This window comes from Quercus lobata, chromosome 10, assembly GCF_001633185.2.
Source record: "Quercus lobata isolate SW786 chromosome 10, ValleyOak3.0 Primary Assembly, whole genome shotgun sequence".
Classification (NCBI taxonomy): domain Eukaryota; kingdom Viridiplantae; phylum Streptophyta; class Magnoliopsida; order Fagales; family Fagaceae; genus Quercus; species Quercus lobata.
Genome location: NC_044913.1, coordinates 58,749,886 through 58,768,886, shown reverse-complemented (window position 1 = coordinate 58,768,886; position 19,001 = coordinate 58,749,886).

Here is a 19,001-nt window from a genome sequence, read left to right as displayed (position 1 = left end):
TGACGTTGATAGTGGTGGATTTGATGATGAGCTCTCTGCTGCAGAGATTGCCTATCTTGCCAAGAACTTTAGAAACTTTCTTAGGAATAACAATAGAAAGGCAAGAGGCACAAACACTGCTGAACCTAGAAATTTTAGGAAGCATGATCCCACTAAGGTTAGTAACAATGATAAACCTAGAGAAAGAGTAGGTCAAACTTCCAATAATTCTTTGGGCTCTCAATGTTTTGGATGTTAAGGGTATGGACACTTGAAATCTGAATGTCCAACCTATTTGAAGTCTATGGGTAAGGCTATGGCTGTAACCCTTAGTGATGGTGAAGTTTCTGATCATGATTCTGATTGTGATGAGGATGGAAACTTCATTGCTTTCACTGCTACTGCTGTAGTTGATGAGAGCATATCTATTGAAGAGAACCCTTCTGATGGGGAACTCTCTGAAGATGCAGATCTTCAAGAGGCCTATAATAAACTTTGCAAAGTTGCTGCAAAGGATGCTATGAATGTTGAACTTGGCCTAAAGAAAATTGAATCTCTTGAACTTGAAAAGAAAAATTTGCTTGTTAAATTGTTTGATGCTAATGATCTTTTGAACAATGTGAAAACTGAAAACATGCTTTTGCTTGACAAAGTTAAATCTTTGGAACTTGATTTATCTGTTACTAGATCTGCTAGTTCTAAACTTGATCAAATGCTGAGTGTTCAAAAGTCATCTTTTGACAAAACTGGTTTAGGTTATGTTGATAGCATCTGTGTGTCCGCTCCCTATTCCACTAAGTTTGTTCCTTCATCTTCTTCTTCTGAACCTACAGTAAGTGAGATAGTAAGTGAGACTGTCAAACCCTCTGCGAGTGAGGTTGCTAAACCCTTAGAAGGTTCATCATCTAGGAAGATTAGGGTTGATCTGAAAGAATCTAAGCCTAAGAAGCCTACCCTATCTAAGGACAAGACACATGATAAACCTGCATGGGTTTGTCACTTTTGTGGAAAGACAGGACACATACGTCCAAATTGTTACAAGCTGCAAGCTGCAAAGAGAGCAAACAAACCAAAAGTATCTGTGCCTCAAGCACTTGATCCTATGGTACTTATTGGTGATTTAGTAAAGGCTTTAAACCTTTATTCAAATCCTGGAGTTGGTAATCATTCTCAAGTGAATAAGAACTCCAATGCTCGTGGTGCATCTAAAAAGTTTTGGATGTGAAAGACTCGACCTAACTGAGTCTTTCTGACATGGTCCTTGTACTTCATTGCTCTACCCTTTGTGACCATTGTTCCTTGGTTGTGTTTTTTTTATCTCTAGGATTTGCATAGCATAACATTCATGCATTTCATTCTAGGCATTTTTATTTTTATTAAAAAAAAAAAAGGGGGAAAAGGAAGCACATTTTGTTTTTGCACTATTCTTCTTGGTTTTTGAGAACAAGGTTGGTCAATTTATTTTCACATAACATGTTTTTTCTACCTTGTTTAGCTTTGATGAGCTTATTTATTGCACTCTACTAGTTGAAGATTTGTGGTGCATGTTGTGTGGTAAAGATGTGTATGGTTTTTGATTACTGTGTCTTAATCTTGAAGTCACTTGTTTTTAAATGTTGGACTTGAACTCCAAGAGAAAGGCATAAATAACCATCTCACCACCGTTCACTAGCCAATCATGAACACCTTAGTGCATATCATAAGATTTTGTACTCGAGAAAGTGTAGCACATGCACAAAAAAAACATAAGGTGAAGCCTCGGTAAAAGTGCTTAATTCTTAAAATCTAATTGGTATGTACTATTAGGCTTGATGCCAAACTCACATAAACTTAAAATTGGAATGTATATTATGAGGCATAAATACAAGAAACTTACATGATTGCAAGTTTATGATCTAGGAGATGTGGGAGTTATATGATGTAACTCTTTAGGTGATAGTCTCTTTTAAATTCTTCGTGATGAATTTTGTAGACTTTGTGATTGATTTCTATTCACATATAACCTCACATGTATCTCATGTCTTTACTAGTCACACACACTACACGAGTTATTGCTAAACATTGTACCTATTATTGTGTGTGTTTATGGTCTGACCAACCAAGCTTTTTTGCAATCACTTTGAATTATGTGCAAACGAAATTTGTAGCTTGAAAATTTGTGGAGAATGCAAAATTTTGTTTTTGGGAATATTGGGCTTAAAATTCTTGTTTGGAAAATCATATCATCTCATACTCATGCATTTTTGGTCTTAAATTTTAATGCTTTAAGTCAAATCAACTTGTTTTTCAAAAATTGTGTTTTTCCTGAAAAATATGGTGAGCCTCTACCTGTTTCGATCGGTCCATTCTGTTTTTCGACCGATTGAAATTTTTAAAAATTTTAAATTTTTAAGAGAGGGAGCCTCTGTCTGTTTCGACCAGTCGAGACTGATTTTCGACCGATCGAAACTCGTGTATCAAGTTTTTAAAAAAGCATAATAGGACTTTTTCAAAGTCACTATTCAAACTTTTTCAAGTTTTTCTCTCTTTCCGCTTTGGCTCTTGGCTCCACCATCAAATTTTTGTTGTTTTCCTTCAAGATTTTTGCAAGGTTTTTTCTCCTTAGAAGCCGGTAAGACCCTTTTGCCCTTCTTTTTCAAGTTTCTTTCTTGTTTTCATGCATTTTTCATGCATTCTCATGGCTATTTTCGGCATCTTCAAATTTTTGGGGTTTTTGATGATTCAAACCAATTCTTGTGTAATTGATCAATGGGTTTTTGTGCCATGATGTTATATTGATGTTCCCTATAGTTTAATTTGATCAATTTTGTGGTTTTTTAAAAATTGGAAATTCTAGGGTTTTGAATTTGATCCGAATTGGGGATTTTGTCAAATTGGCTTAAATTGATGAAATTGGCGTCTCCAATTGATGTAATTGGTCATTATTGTTGTTATTATATCATGTATTATGATCAATTCGTCAATTTTTTTAAATTGATCAAGTGGTTTCTATATTTTGGGGTTTTTTGTGTGTTAAAAACCTTTATGTGCAAGCCAATTTTGTAATTTGAATCTTTTTGACTTAATTCACTGCATTAGCGCATGCATCATGACATTTAAACTTGTTCATGCATCATATAGATTTTGATTCTATTTTTTGTTTTTGTGCTAACTTGCAGTCTGCCCTTGGTTTTGTTCTTTCGCTCTGTGTTTTTAATCCTTATCTTAGCACCATGCCTAGGAAAACTAGAGCTCATAGGACCACTTCCACTTCCTCTGAGTCTCCACCTAGAGTAGAGCTGTTTAAGAATGATAAGTGTAGAGAAGCCTATTACACCTTGAACTGTAGGCGTAAGATATGGTCTGAGCGAGCTGTTGTGTTAGATGCGCTTGATCCGACCATTAGGGCCAATTTTGAGTGTAGGGGTTGGTTGCCACTCGTACAGATAGATCATCCACCTCCGACCGCCCTGATTAGAGAGTTCTACTCGAACCTTTCTTGCCACATCTATGATTCCAACACCTTAGTTAGGAGTTGGATACGAGGTGTAGAGTTCACCATTACCCCTCGGGTGGTGGTTGAGGCTCTTGGGGTGCCGGTTGTTCGGGATGCTGGCTATCCCTATGATGAGACACCTTCTTTAGATGTTGTCATGTCTTACATCACTGGGTCTTCTATCTAGTGGGGTTCTGATCCTCGGATCACGTCCGCTGAGCTTACCGAGACTGCCTATCTCCTCTTTAGGATAGCGTGTCATTCTGTGTGGCCTATCTCTCACTTCCACACCATCCCTTTAGAGCGATGTGTGTTTTTGTACGCCTTTGCTTCTGGAGCGTCTATTAGCTTTCCTCACTTGTTCCTTCGTTCTTTGAACGAGGTTCATAGGAGTTCTGTCGTAGGGCATGCACTGATTCATCTTATTTTCATTCATAGGATTCTACTCTATTTAGGTCTAGATGGCTTTTCATCAGGTGAGCCTGTTCATGTGATAGCTCCCATAGGTGCCACCTTTCTTCGCCAGAGGGCTGCTCAGTTGAGGGTTCCTCCTTCTCGTACTAGAGGTGCGTCATCTAGTAGTGTTCTCCCTCCTCCCTCTTCTACAGGTACAGCTGCTGCTGAGACTTCAGGTGCTGTTGCTACTGTTGAGGCTGATGTTCCTCCACCTACTGCTTCGGATGATTCAGACATTCGTCGTCAGTTGGATCATGACTTGACCGCTCAGGCGGCTCAAGGACAGATTTTGGTGGACGTCCTTGATGAGATTCGTGCTTTGCGTGCAGAGTTGGCGCAGTTTAGACCACCTCCCTTTTGATGATGGATATCTTGTTTGCCCTTTGGCATTCCGTCACAAAAAGGGGGCGTACTTGTAGGTTTTTGTTTTTAGGGTGAGACTTTTTCATTTTGGTTAGAGCTTGTGGAGTTTTAGATTGTATCTAGGTGCTTCACTGTGTACTTAACATTTTTAGCTCTTACCTTGTTTTTTAATGGGATATTCATGTTAGGGGGAGTTTTATGTTTTTTGTTGGTACTTTATTTGTTTCTTGTTTCAAACTGCTTATTGATTTATATTTATGAGTTATTCATTGATATATATCTTTATTTGTGTGTTGTTTGAATTCAAGAAGTTATTTTGTTTACTTGTATTATTTCCACACATGCGGTTATGCATTTTGTTTAGTGTTTCAGGAAATATACAGGGTGACTTAATTGAGCTGCTGTCTACACTTGCAACTGATGGATAGTAGTTAGGATTGAATTTGGTTTATGAGCATTATTTTGTAAATGGCTTTTCTTTTTTGTAAACTTTGAGCTTCTATGTTGTGTTTTGTCACGGATTGCCAAATGGGGAGTTTGTTAGGTTCTAAAGTTTAGGACTTTGTGTATTTAGAACTCTAATTTGTATTGTTGGCAAACCATGATCAAAACAATTTGTTTAGAAGTATTTAAAGTTAGCTCAAAGTTGTATGTCAATGTAAAGTTGGAATCGAGTGTAAAGCAGAAAGCATTGTGGCTTTCGGCTTGGCTCGATCGATCGAAGCTTAGGCTCGACCGATCGAAGCTCGGGCAGATTGCTTTTCTGCAGAATTTTCCAACTCAGCTCTAGTTGTTTAAGACATTTTTAGGGTTTCTTATTTGTCCTAAGTATAAAAGGCAAACCCTAGCCACGTTTTAGTGTTGCTCATATTGCGGTTTGTGTAAATCTCTTGTGAGATCTAGAGGAGCTTTTCTTTACACAAACTTAGGGTTTTCAAGGAAGAGATATTCTCTACACCTTGATGTTCAAAACAGTTATTGCCATTAAAGCTTAAAGAATACACAAGCAGGGGTGCTTGTAGCTGGTGGGAATCCAAGAAAGAAGGAGTCCGTGAATTCGGAGCTTGCACGTGGTCATGTCAGTAAATTCTATTGGTTGGTAGCATTAGGAAGTCAAGCGGGGGTGCTTGTAAGTCCTTTTGTATGAACTTCGATTCTTTCTGATAGTGGATTCAAGTTTTCCTTGAGGATAGTTAGGTCAAATCCTCCTTAGGTTTTTACCGGTTTGGTTTCCTAGGTGATCATATCTTGTGTTAATTATTTTCTGCTGCTTTACTTGATTTGATCTTTATTATTGTGATAACCTAGACTTGCTTAATTGGACTAAGTAACAACTTGGCTAATTACCTAGGTTTAATCAATTGTTTAAGGGGTCTAAAAACTATCAATATTCCTTATATCCACGAAAGAAAGAGGCTTCCAAAGAGAATTTTGAGAGAGAAACCCTAGAGAAAAACAAGATTGATTCATCCACAATCTTCACATAAGAGACTCTTTAAATTCCTCTACTCTTTTCCTCTCCATTATTAAATCCTTGAGAGGCCTTTTATCAAAACCTTTTCTCATCATATCCATTATGGTGAGAGGGTTGTTTGGTGTTTTGGGAAGCAGTTAGGAAGAAACCAATCTACATTGGTTAATGCTATGGTCAAGTAGCGGAATCCAAGAAGCTAGAAAAGAAATAAGTTCGATGTAATCTCGTTGGAACAAGAAGCTTGGAAGGTTTAGGTACACTGGATAGATTAGGCTTGGAGGGGCTATTGCTGTTCATGTATCCCAACTATATTTTCTAGTGGATTATTTACCGCTTGGAGGGCAACGGAGAGGTTTTACACTGAGGGCTTCGGTTTCCTCTTCGATAACACATCGTTGTGTTGTCCTTATATCTACATCTTTCTTCCCTTAATCTTTGTCTTTTATTTTCTGCTGTAGATGTGATTTTAATTTGCTTAGACTGTTTACCAATTCTGTTTATAACTTTTGTTCATTTTTCGCACACTAGTTGTTTATCATAAAGCTTGAATTGGTTATTTTGTAATTAGGGGTCTAAATGTTCGAGGTTGTTTTTTACACTATTTGAACTTTCAACATGTATATATCATATACCGAAATATTCAATAATTATATTGGTGTAAAATAATAAGGCAAAGAAAAAGGGATGCCATCAACATAACGTAAGTGGGAATAATAATAATAATAAGGACAAGTCCTCCTAAGCCTTATATCTATAAGAGTCTTATGTAAGTCACTTGTCTAAGCTTAAGTAAATTAATAAGAACATTAATTTCACCAAATACCCCTTTATCTCTATAAGAGTCTTATGCGAGTCACTTGTCTAAGCATAAGTCAATTAATAAGTCATGAGACCTCTTAAGTTCTGAGATACTTATTAAAATATAAATAAATTTAACAGCTGAGATTGCATCTTTTATATTGTGGGGACTATGGCCAAAAGTAACAAGTTGGGCCTTGGATCCATCCGAGGACACCAGCCCATCTGAGGAGTTAACGTGGCTTAAGCAATCCATGTTAAACATATCACTGGAAACAAAGAAAATAGGTCTGAGGAGGAATTTCTCCTCGGACACTAAAAATCTGGAGCGAAAGGACATCCAAACCACTAAAGCCCATCCCCTAAATAAGTGAAAAGGAAGGAAACACAAAATATCTAAGCAAAAGTTGCCACCACTACATTGAATGCACTACAGCTATTTTCCTGACCGCATTAATGTGGAGAAGAACCCTAAACAGTGCTACCTTGGCTACCGCAACTCATAAAGAACTAAAAGAGGTGTCTGATGGGATAGATGCTCAAGTGGAGGTTTGGATGATTGACAAGTGTAAAGCCCAGATGATAAGAAAAGACCTATATAATGTGTAGAAGCCCCCATAAGAGAGGGGAGAAAGAAAGGATGAGAGAATACTATAGCATGCAAAGGAACCTCATTGCATTGATCCGTATATGCAAATTAGGTGTTCAGCCCTATCAGATTGTGTGATCTTTCAATATAATGGCCTTTGTTCTTGTTCCTGTGTTACTATTCCATGCAATACCCCGTTTAACTTATTAAAACCTAATTCTTTGATCCCTACTCTATAAAAATTCATTGTGTTGGGCTTTTTGGACCAAGACTTACAAAATAGGGGTTTGGGCTCCAAATTGTGCTCCTACATGTATGAAACCCCTTATATATATTTGGTTAAATTTCAAAACTCACTCTCTAAGTTTCATTATTTTTCATTTCAGTTCTTTAAGTTTTCCATATGTCATTTAAGTCCTCTAAGTTTCAAAACACTCAAATTTAGACTTCTGTCATCTTGCCATCCACTTTTGTCATTAAATTACCAAAATTAAGTCGTTTTGCCCTTAAAGAAAATTTAATTTTTATTTTATCATTTATTTCCTAAAAATATTAATTAAAAAAATCCAAAAATTAAAAACAGAAACCTATTCGGTAAACCCACCCTCCTCGTAAAAAAAAAAAAAAAAAAAAAAAAAAAAAAAAAAAAAAAAGCCCCACCCCCATTCCCAATATTTTGCCAGTTAGAACCCATTAAGGACTGTGAGATAGTAACATATTTAAGAATTCAGTTCCATAAAAGACATGAACTTTGCTATCCGTTCACCAACGGCTTTCTTGTAGATAGTGTCAGTGGAGGAAAACTCATTGCTAGACTCGTCATCACAAGCAAGTTTCTAGACACAGTGGGAACTTCACCATGGATCCTATGGTAGCTGTCGTTTATGGAAGAGTTATATAACTCAATCTCAATCTCGGTCTACTTCTCACTTTTCCTCTCTTAATTTTCGGGTTAGGGTGTGATTTTGGGGGTGGTGTTTTTTTTTTTTTTAAATAATTTTACGGGGAGTGTGGGTTTACCGAATAGGTTTTGCTTTTAATTTCTGGATTATTTAAATTAAATTTTCTAGGAAATAAATAATAAAATTAAAATTAAAATTTTAATTCAAGGCAAAACGATGTAGATCTGGTAATTTAACAGCAGGAGTAGATGGCAAGATAACGGAAGTCTAAATTGGGGTGTTTTGAAATTTGGAGGACTAAAATGACAGATGGCAAACTTAGAGAACTGAAATGAAAGATAGTGAAACTTATAAGGTGAGTTTTGAAATTTAACCTAAAATTAGTGAAACTTACATGCCAACTAAAGATGGAGTAAATACTAAAAAACAAAAAAAAAAAAAATCTAGAGGTAATAGATGCCTCAAATTATTTAACATTATGACATTGAATAAAATAGAGACAATTAGCATTTGCTAATTATTCGGTGCATCACACGGGTTAGACTAAAACACCAAACTATTTTTAGTGTATGCAAGTAGGGACGACAAATTTGCCCTGCCCCGCTTGACCCACCCCTCCTTGCTTTGCCCAATGTGGGTTTTCCTGGCCCTGTAAAGGTGGTGGGGCAGGGATGGGGTGAGATTTTAGACTCGCACCATGAGGCAGGGTGAGGATGGGTTTACACTTTTTAGACCCACCCCACCCCGCCCCGCCCTGCATTTATAAGGGTTAAATTGTAATTATTTTATACCTTAAAAGCCTACTATTTAAACAAAAACATCATGGGCTTATTTTATTCTACCTAACGTGGCTCTCTACCTCTTTTTTCTTTTTAGCAAAGTTGGAAATAAGGTACCAATTTTAACGTTTTCTTTTGTCTTTAATAGAAACAAATTTATATAGTATTGAATTATTGATTTCATTCATGATTCATACGTCTTTCTCAACTTAGATTTCATTATGAACATAATATAATTTTTTTTTTTTTTTTTAACATGGTACGGATCTGAGATTGAATATTTGTGTTTGTGTCATTGTGTGTGTGTGGGCATTTGGCTATTATGAGGTACAGGTTTGGGACTTTGTCCCTTTCTCCATGAAATAGTCACAAAATGTGAGGAATTAAATAATGCACAATACTTAGTTATTTATAACATTTATTAGGTAAAAGAGACGCATGTTGAATGCGACTTTATTCTTATCTTCCATTGAATGGATGTTTTGAAAAAAAATAGACCTATCAAAGAGGAAAAGAAAGTTATAAAGGAGATTTGTTTTAGTGTTTTTAGGCCAATGAATACCCATCTGTGTATGTGCTACCGGTGCTATGATTTGTAATTCAATTGTTTAAAGACGTTGCTAAATATAGTTTAATTGTTTAACAGACATTGCTTAATTGTTTAATGACGTTGCCAAGGAGATTTTTAGTTTTTATTTTTTTTTCTTTCCCATTATTTTATATTATCTTTGTTGAAGAAATGTAGTTTGTCTATTACTAAGGAGTGTGAAAATATGATAATAGTTGTAGGGAAAATTAATAAGAAATAAAGTTTTATAGGTGGGGTAGGGCTTCGCAGGGCCTTAAGGGTTGGGGATGAGGTAAGAAATTTTCTCTATCATGTGGGGTGGGGATGAGGTAAGAAAAATCCACGCGGGGCGGAGGCGAAGACCCCATCCTTTGGCCCCGCCCTCCCCCACTGCCATCCCCATATGCAAGGTTTAAATCACAAATATTTGATTTGACGACAAGATACTCTACTAATTGAACCAGTGGCATAGCCACTTGAAGATCAAGGGGGGGCTTGGCCCCCCCAAAATTTTTGAAAAAAATAATTTTTATTTTTGAAAATATCCTAAATAATTTGAAAATTTTTAAATAACTTTATTATTTTGGCCACATATATATTTAAGAAAGTTTTAAAATAAACAAAATTTTCATTTAAATAAAATACAATCCATAAATACTTATGTCAACAAAATATAATAATTAAACATTTAGCATCTTTAAAATAAACACATAGATATTTTAACAATTACCTCAACAATAAAAGGGAAAAAAATTATAATTTTCATCCCAATATATTTATAGCTTACTTGTACATAGCAATAGAAAAATTGAAAAGTCAACAATACTTTATGACTTTAGATCCCTTAAAGAGCGTAAGTTACATATTTGAAAAAAGATATTTAACCTTTATGTTATTTCATAATTGATTAAAGATATTAAATCGTTTTGTCAAGTTTGTCACATGATTGTTTTATTTTAATTAATACACTTTTGTTTATAGCACATATTGAGCTATGAAGTATTCTACATTAATATTTTAATTTTCATACACAAAAAAAAAAAAAAAAAAAAAAAAAATTATATATGACCTCCTAATGATAAATTCTTGGCCCTGTCACCGAATTTAGTTAAACTAAAACCCACTATAATTTAATGTTATATTTGAAAAAAAACTGCCTTATAAAAATGACCCAAATGAGAAATTATTTTCAATTTCTTGGCCATTTGGGAGCCTCAAATGAACAAGTAAACTCCTAGATTGAAATCTATGTGCAAATACGAGTGGGAAAGCAACTAGTTTTATTTATTTATTTATTTTTTTTTTTTGTTAAAAAAAAAAAAAATTTGGGAGAAAGTCAATTATCACTTGTCGGTGAACGGCTACTACAGAAAAAGGAGGGGGGAAACGGGGGAGGGGTGATGGGGAGAAGAGAGAGAAGTTACAATTTGAAAGTGTTTTTTGAATGTTGAGTATAAAACTTAAAAAAAAAAAAAAATCACTTGTTGAAAAATGTTTATATTTTTTATTTTTTTGCTTGCCTTTATTGTGTTACTTCACACTTTTATAGAAAAGAAAAGATTTTCGGTGGAGAATCATTTCAGTTCGATGTTTTCTTTTCCTTCTTTATTTTTCTGCCCAATCAATCCCAACCTCGATCTTCATATTATAGTATACCGGTTAAGAACTCAAGATTATTGGTCATCCTTTTGGCAAGAGATTCAGCCATATCACTCAACTGTCCAAGAACAGCATGGTAATTAGCTAGGCTAGGATGCTCAACAAACTACTGTAGAAGCTTTGCTCGGTTCAAAGAAGTGAATTTAATTATTTTGCAGTTTGTAACAACTTCACAAGTAGTACAGACATGATAAAACATAGGTGTAAGGACACGAATGAAAGCTACAACCCACCGAGAGTAGTGGATGATGGCTCAACAAGCCCAAAACAATGTATTTGTGAGAGAGTGGGCTTCACAAGAAAACGGCTTTGTAAATTAAGTGGGCTGTAATTTGTAAGACACAAGCTAAAAAGAGTGAAAGCACAGAAATAACTCTCCTTGATCAAGTTCAAGAATGTGATGTTCTTATATTAACTCTAGTTTTTTCTTTAAGTACAAAGTGTTCTTTTCTTTTTCTTCCTTCTTAGATTACATGCCTCATTTTTTTCATTGGCCTTTTCTTTATATAGTCATTTTACTCCTATATCCCAACTTTCCACTTGTTGATTTTGTAGGTAATCCCTTGGATGCTTGTCCCATTAGGATCTCCTAGAAGCTTTGTGAGCAGTTGAAATTACATTGTTTAGGTGTCATTTCTCCATAAATGTGGCTAGTTCATTTGGTGTAGTGCATTTAATGTAGTGGTAGCAGTCTTATTCCCATATATTTCTTCTTTTGTTGTTGACTAAGCTTCTATTACTTACCTCTGAAGCTTATCCTTCCAAAATGGTCACTTCTCCAAAGCTCTCCCGAGATGGCTCGGATCCCTAGGACCCATGGCTGACCTGTCAATCTCTACCTTTATCCTCGGCCTTTTAACTTATGCTTGACAATCCCTTTTGCCATCCTAAGGCTCTTGTTCATCTTTGGATATGGTCCACAGCCCAATATTCTTACTCAGTCTTCTTATCCTCACAATAGGTATCCAACTTTTCTCTCTTTTCTGATAGATATTTTGACTAGCACTATGTCCAAGTCACATCTAAGCAAGATGCAAATTGCCAATGTTAATTATGAGAACAATGATTTAAGCAATTTATGCTTTTGATATCAATATCATAAGTCAAAGCACACATCTAATCGACATGCCAATGCCACACACAACCAGCCGACTCTATTGAAGTGATATGTGGCAAAGCTAAATTGAATACCTATTGTGTAGCAATATTGAAAAGTAAGAGAGAGTTCAACCCACGGCAATTTATGTTTGTGCTACCTTCTTAATCACTATTTTGGTATTGAAACTTTCTTTTAAGCGCTGCCAGTGGATGTAGAATTAAAGTAAAACCAAGTAAATCTTTGTGTTTTACGTGTGATTGCTTTTTCTATTTCTAAAATCCACTATTACTTGGTTATTACATACTTAACAAATAAGTATAAAAAATTATGTTATCTCGTATTCCTTATGGTAGAGCTATTGATAGCTTGATGTATGCTATTATTTGCACCCATCAATGTATATATTTCACATATATTAGTGTGGTTATTAGCAAATAAATGGCTAATTTTGGTAAATAAAATTGACAAGCTGTGGAATGGGTTCTTCAATATTTGACAACTATTGCAAATTAAGGTTGATTTGGTATATAGTAAAGCTTCTACTAATAGTGGTAGCGTTGTTCAATTTGTACATTTGGAATATGCTCGTGATTTGGGTAAGAGGAGATCTCTAATAATTTATGTCTTCACATTATCTGATTATACCATTAAAAAATATATATAAATATTCAAATTAGGTTAGAAGATGCGCCACTTATCTTTGAAAACTGTGGCTATTATTCAAACTGTGTCAAGAAAAAGGGGAAAAAAAAAAAAAAAAAAATCTCTTTGTACTTTACTTTTTTTCAATAAAATTTTCCTTCAACTAATGTGCTTACATATTTGCATCCATTATGCTTCCTCATCCTCAATTCCCTACTTCTAGTGAGTTATATTGGCATTTACCAGCCTATCTTTAGGATGGAAAAAAGTTATATATTTTATCCCATATAATTTAGGGGTGTAACGATTTAAACTATATAGTTTCGATAGTAGTAAATTATTAGGAAAAAAAAGAAAAAGAAAAAAAAAACTAAACTTTTAAAAGTAATAAACCAAATAATATAGTTTTAAAATTAACAAAAAAAAAGCTTAACTAAAACAAAAAGTTAAATCATAGCAATTTAAGTGGAACAACATCATGTTGAAGGTTCTTCCGTTGCTTTTTAAATCAGGGTTCAATTTATTATTGTGGTTCCTAAGAATATAATTAATAAATACGCCACATCTCATAATTTATAGAAAAATAATTCAGACAATAATATTTCACAAAATTTTTACTTACCAATAAAATAAGAGAGGAAGTTGAGATACTAACTCACTTCAAAATCATCTATTTAAAGAAAATACACAATTCCATGAATTTAAGGAGGTGAAGTTGAGGCGTAGACTAGATCATTTTCTTGAGATAATATATATTGTCTATGGAATATCCAATATAGTAGACTAGCATTTATGTTTGTTTCCCCCATAATACAACAACCTAGTCACCTTACTAATTATCCTTATAAGCCTACGCTACTTGTATAAAAAGAAGCTCTTAATAGTACTTTATGTACCTAGATTTTGTCCTATATTTTTCTCTCTAAAGAAAAGGAAATTAACTGAGCAAGTATTTTTTGAGAATTTGTTGTTACCTGAGAAGATTGTAACAAAATTGTTCTTCACTCTAGTTTATGTCCGGATAGACAAGCCTATATAAAGTAAAGAATCCATGACAATTTAAAACCATTTTTAATGAGATAACGTTAAAGATAGATTCTCTTTTAATGCTTTGACTCATCAAATCTAATGTAAGAAAGAATCCTAGAAGATTAGGGATTTAGACCCTTTAGATTTCTCAAGATACTCTATCAATAGATTTCTTTAAATCCTAATAACTCTTTTATGATCTAAGGGTTTAGATTTTACCATGTTAGTATTCTACTAATAATACTCTTAAAATAATAAAATAATATTGCAAACAAAACAATTAAGAATATTGTTAGTGGAATGCTGATATAACAGAATCTAAACTCTTAAATCATAAAAGAGTGTTATGATTTAAAGAAATCTATTGGTGGAATACTCTAGGAAATCTAGAGGATCTGAATTCGCAGAATAGTAGCTTTGAAAATGTTTGAGTTTAAAAGAAAATATTTAATAAGAAAATGCATCAGATTAGGTGCAACAATGTCTGAAATAGTTTGCTAATCAATGGGTTTATGCAAAATAGAAATAGAAAGACAAAAAAAAAAAAAAATTCACACGTGGTTCAGCCTTTGCATCTAGAGATACTTGAAAATCATATATGTTAGGTTCTAAAGACTTAGAATTTATGTATTTAGAACTCTAATTTGTATTGTTGGCAAACCATGATCAAAATAATGTGTTTAAAAGTGTTTAAGTCTAGCTCAAAGTTGTGCATTTATGTAAAGTTGGAATTGAGTTAAAGCAGGAAAACATTGTGCCTTTTGGCCTGGCTCGATTGATTAAAAGACAGGCTTGATCAATTGAAGCTCGGGCAGAATAATTTTCTGCAGATTTTTCCAATTCAGTCCTAGGTATTTTAAAATACTTTTAGGGTTTTTTATTTGTGCTAAGTATAAAAGGTAAACCCTAGCCACGTTTTAGTGTTGCTTATAATTGCGGTTTGTGTAAATCTCTTGTGAGATCTAGAGGAGTTTTCCTTTACACAAACCTAGGGTTTTTAAGGAGAAGATTTATCCATACCTTGATGATCAATTTAGTTGCTGCCATTGAAGTTTAAAGAAAACACAAGCAAGTGTACTTGTATCTGGTGGTGAATCCAAGAAAGAAGGAGTTCGTGGATTCGGAGCTTGCATATGGTCGTGTCAGTAAGTTCTACTGGTTGGTAGCAATAAAAAGTCAAGTATGGGGACTTGTAAGTCTTATTGTATGAACTTTGATTCTTTCACGATAGTGGATTCAAGTTTACGTTGAGAATAGTTAGGTCAAATCCTCCCCAGGTTTTTACCGGTTTGGTTTCCTAGGTGATCATATTTTGTGTTATTTATTTTCCGCTGCTTTACTTGATTTGATCGTTGTTATTGTGATAACCTAAACTTGTTAAATTGGACTAAGTAATAACTTGGCTAATTACCTAGGTTAAATCAATTGTTTTTAAGAGATCTAAAAACCAACAATATAATCAATATATATATATATATATATATATATATATATAAGCAAAGACCTTATGTGGGAGAGCATGAGGTTCTGCCATATAGCGCACTCGATGAAAAGAATTGAAATACTCTTAAGTCACATCAAAGATAAGAACAAATTTAAAAATAAGGACTCTTTATTTCCTTTGGTTTAATGTTTCAAGACTACTTTTTGTTACATTTTTTATTCAATGTTTTAAAACTACTATATGTTTACTTTGGTTTAATGTTTTAAGACTTTTCCTATCTCTCATACATAAAAAACTCTTTGCATTTCCATTCACCCTTCTAACTTTTACTCCTTTATATACACATGCCCATAGTTCTTGGTTTTATGTCATCCCATCTCAAATACACTAAGACAAAAAACAATACCATTTACTTTCAACCTTTCAACATTGCAGTACCATTTGATTCTAATCTGTATGAGTAGGCTTTAACCAAGGAAAGGGGCTTGGATTTTTATTCAGTGATGGTAGCTTACGGTTTTGATGTTATAATTAGATGTTGTGGATTTTGTGATGGTTGTGATTTGCTTTGAGTCTTTGGATATTTGAGATTTTGGTTTGGAAAATTCATAAATGTATTTGTTTTAGAACTTAAAAAAAAAAAAGAAAAAGAAAAATTCTAACTAATTATTTATGAAAATAGCTATTTTTAAATTTTGTGTTAGAACTCATAATTTGTATGTTTTTTTACTGCTATTTTGTGTAGAATGAGTTATAGTGATAAAATTAAAAATCGATGATGATTGTAAAGAAATTTTCCTCTTTTTTTAAAGGATAAGGAATCCCAACTAAAGACAATTAAATTTTTTTCTTATTTTATGCTTTAAATTCTTATCTAAAGATTTCAAAATTGTTTAATCAATTTAAAAAATAAAATCTAATTTTAACAATAAATATTCTAATATGTTATAGTCTTATCGTGTTATACAAATTTTTAAAAATAAAATAAGAAATTAAGAAAATCAAGTTTCAAAGTATCCAACAATATTGTGGGCAAACATAAATATTACACAACAAAAAAAAGTATTATATATAGGTCTTAATATATATAAAAATGATTTCAGATGAAATTGTAAAGTAGTCTGCGCATTGCATGAGACATCATCTAGTATATAATAAAAGTTGGATATAGAAGCCGTGGTTACATCAAGTGACTATTCTCACTAATTAGAAAATTAATTTTATAAAATAAAAAAAGTCATGTTTTGACTCAGAGATAAGATTTAATGATAATTTATAACAAATTTAAATTATATTCAAACTAAAAGTCTATTATAAAAAATGTCAAAACTTAAATCCCACACAACCCATGTTTTTGTTTTTGTTTTGTTTTGTTTTTGTTTTTTGTTTTTTGTTTTTTCTCAATTTGTATCTTATTAAATTAATATTTTATTAGGATATTAATTAAGCTACAAAGCTCTTGACTAAGGGATAAGATTTAACAATAATTTAATGGACAAAGTTTAGCAACAAAATTAGTTGTAGCCTAATTAAGTCTACAACTTCCTTTAAAAATTACTAAATATTTTGAAAATCAAACCGTTAGATTGCATGCTCTTTACGCTATTCATACATATGTCAAATTTTGTATCAATTGGATATTAGCTATACTATGTATAAAAATGATTTCTCTCTTTGAACTAGACTTTTATATGGTTTAAAAATATCCTCATTAATAAAAAGTAACTTCTCTTGGAAATAGAGTCATAAATATCAAATAATAAATTTCATTTTCAATTCAAAAAGAGAATTCTTAAAATTTAGGATTTTTTTCCCTTTACATTTATCTTTTTATTCACTCCCTAAAATTTAGCATTTTTTTAATTCATTTTTCATCCGTTTAAAATTAAAACCCCCATAATTTAAAAAACAAAAAACAAAGAGATATTTACCCAAAAAATAGAAGAGCTTATGAGTACATGCAACATGCATGCTTAGAGGCTAGTTTACTATATAATCTATAATCTTATATTTTATGCATAATTTTAAATTACAAAAACTTGTAATTTAAAAAATTTGTTAATGTCATAGTTATTGATCTTTAATTTTTAGAAATTTTGTAAGTATAGAGGATATAAGAAGAAAATGTAATCCAATAGTGGATCCAATAGTGGATTTATCAAAATTCACTTCTAATAAAAAGATATTCATTTCTATTTTTTTAAGGCATAATTTTGTAACTAAATATTGTTCAAATTAATTAAAATAAAAATATATCATCTAAGTTTAAGAAATTTAAATTCTACTCCAACTAAAAATCTATTATTAAAATTTTCAAAACTTATATTTATTCAATCATGGTTTTATGATACAATCTCTCTTAACTAATAAGTCATTCTTATAATTAAATCCCGCACAATACATCCTAGGTTGTTGTATTTTTATTTTTTATTTTTTTTCAGAATGCAACTTACTCTTATGTTTTAATTTAATAAAGTCATCTTACTTATTGTTCTTTGCTTTTGAATTTGCATGTAGGATATTATGTTAGATGAAGTTTACAATAAAGAAGCAAAATAATAGACACCCATTTAAATTCTTAGTTCTCTTATGTAAGTTTTTATTTATTTTTTTTTATTTTATAATTTTATATTCTCAATTTTGAATTTTTTGTGTATGTTTCATTTTTGGTTTTAGTTATTGTATTTAATTTGTGAGTGTGTTGATATTTTCAATTAGACTATCACTAGAAAAAAATTGTACTGAGGAACTATTTTCTTTATTATTGTTTGTACTAACTAGGGCATCAATTGAACATAATCCAAATAAAAAGGATCAAACTTATTCCATATCTCATATTAAGAAATTAACATAAAGCACAAAGAGAATTTTAAAATATAAAAATAGATAAACACTTATAAAGTCTAAACTCTAAACAATTAGAACTTAAAGAAAATTTTTTATTAAATTATTTAATAATTTATTATTACTATTTATTTAATAATTTAGTTTAAATTATTTTAAAATTTTTGAGCTTACATATGAATTTTCATCAAGTCGTGAAATTCCAGTGTTTATAATAAAGTTATAGCATTTTTTTTTTTTTTTTTTTGGAGAAAGATGGTCATAGGCTCATAGCATATAACTCTATCAAAATAACAAGGAATAGAGAAAACCCTATTCAAATATTGCAGCTCAAAATACACTCTAAACAGTAGCCTCATATTAGAATAAAATATAGGTCGGCTAGGGCTGCTTTACATGTCCTACACGAAGTACAACTCAAAGTAGATAGACAAGAGCATCATGGGTTATAATTCACCCACGAGTAAACTTATTTAAGCTACCAATATGCCTTAATATGGCCAGCTCTCAATAGGAAAGACAAAGAAATCTGATTTGTATTAAATCACTAAAATCCGAATTTCCTTCTCAAATTTTTTTTTTAAATAGCATTTAATAGAAATATCCTAACAATCATTTTTGGTCGATACTTTCAAATTTACAAGATTTGATGTGTTACCCTATAAAATAAATTTCATTTTAGTAAAAAAGAAAAAAAGAAAAAGAAAAAAAAAAACCCCAAAAAATGTGGTCCGACAAGAAGTTTGCAGTCTTCCTTGAATTGTTCTTTCATGCTTTCAAATTAATTACTATTGATCTAACGTCTAACAAAAAGAGCCGACATCTGTCGTTTCCTCTTTTGTCTTTTTTAGAGTTTTAGTGGCTTGGAAAATCTTTATCATGTTGAAATTGAAATTAATAT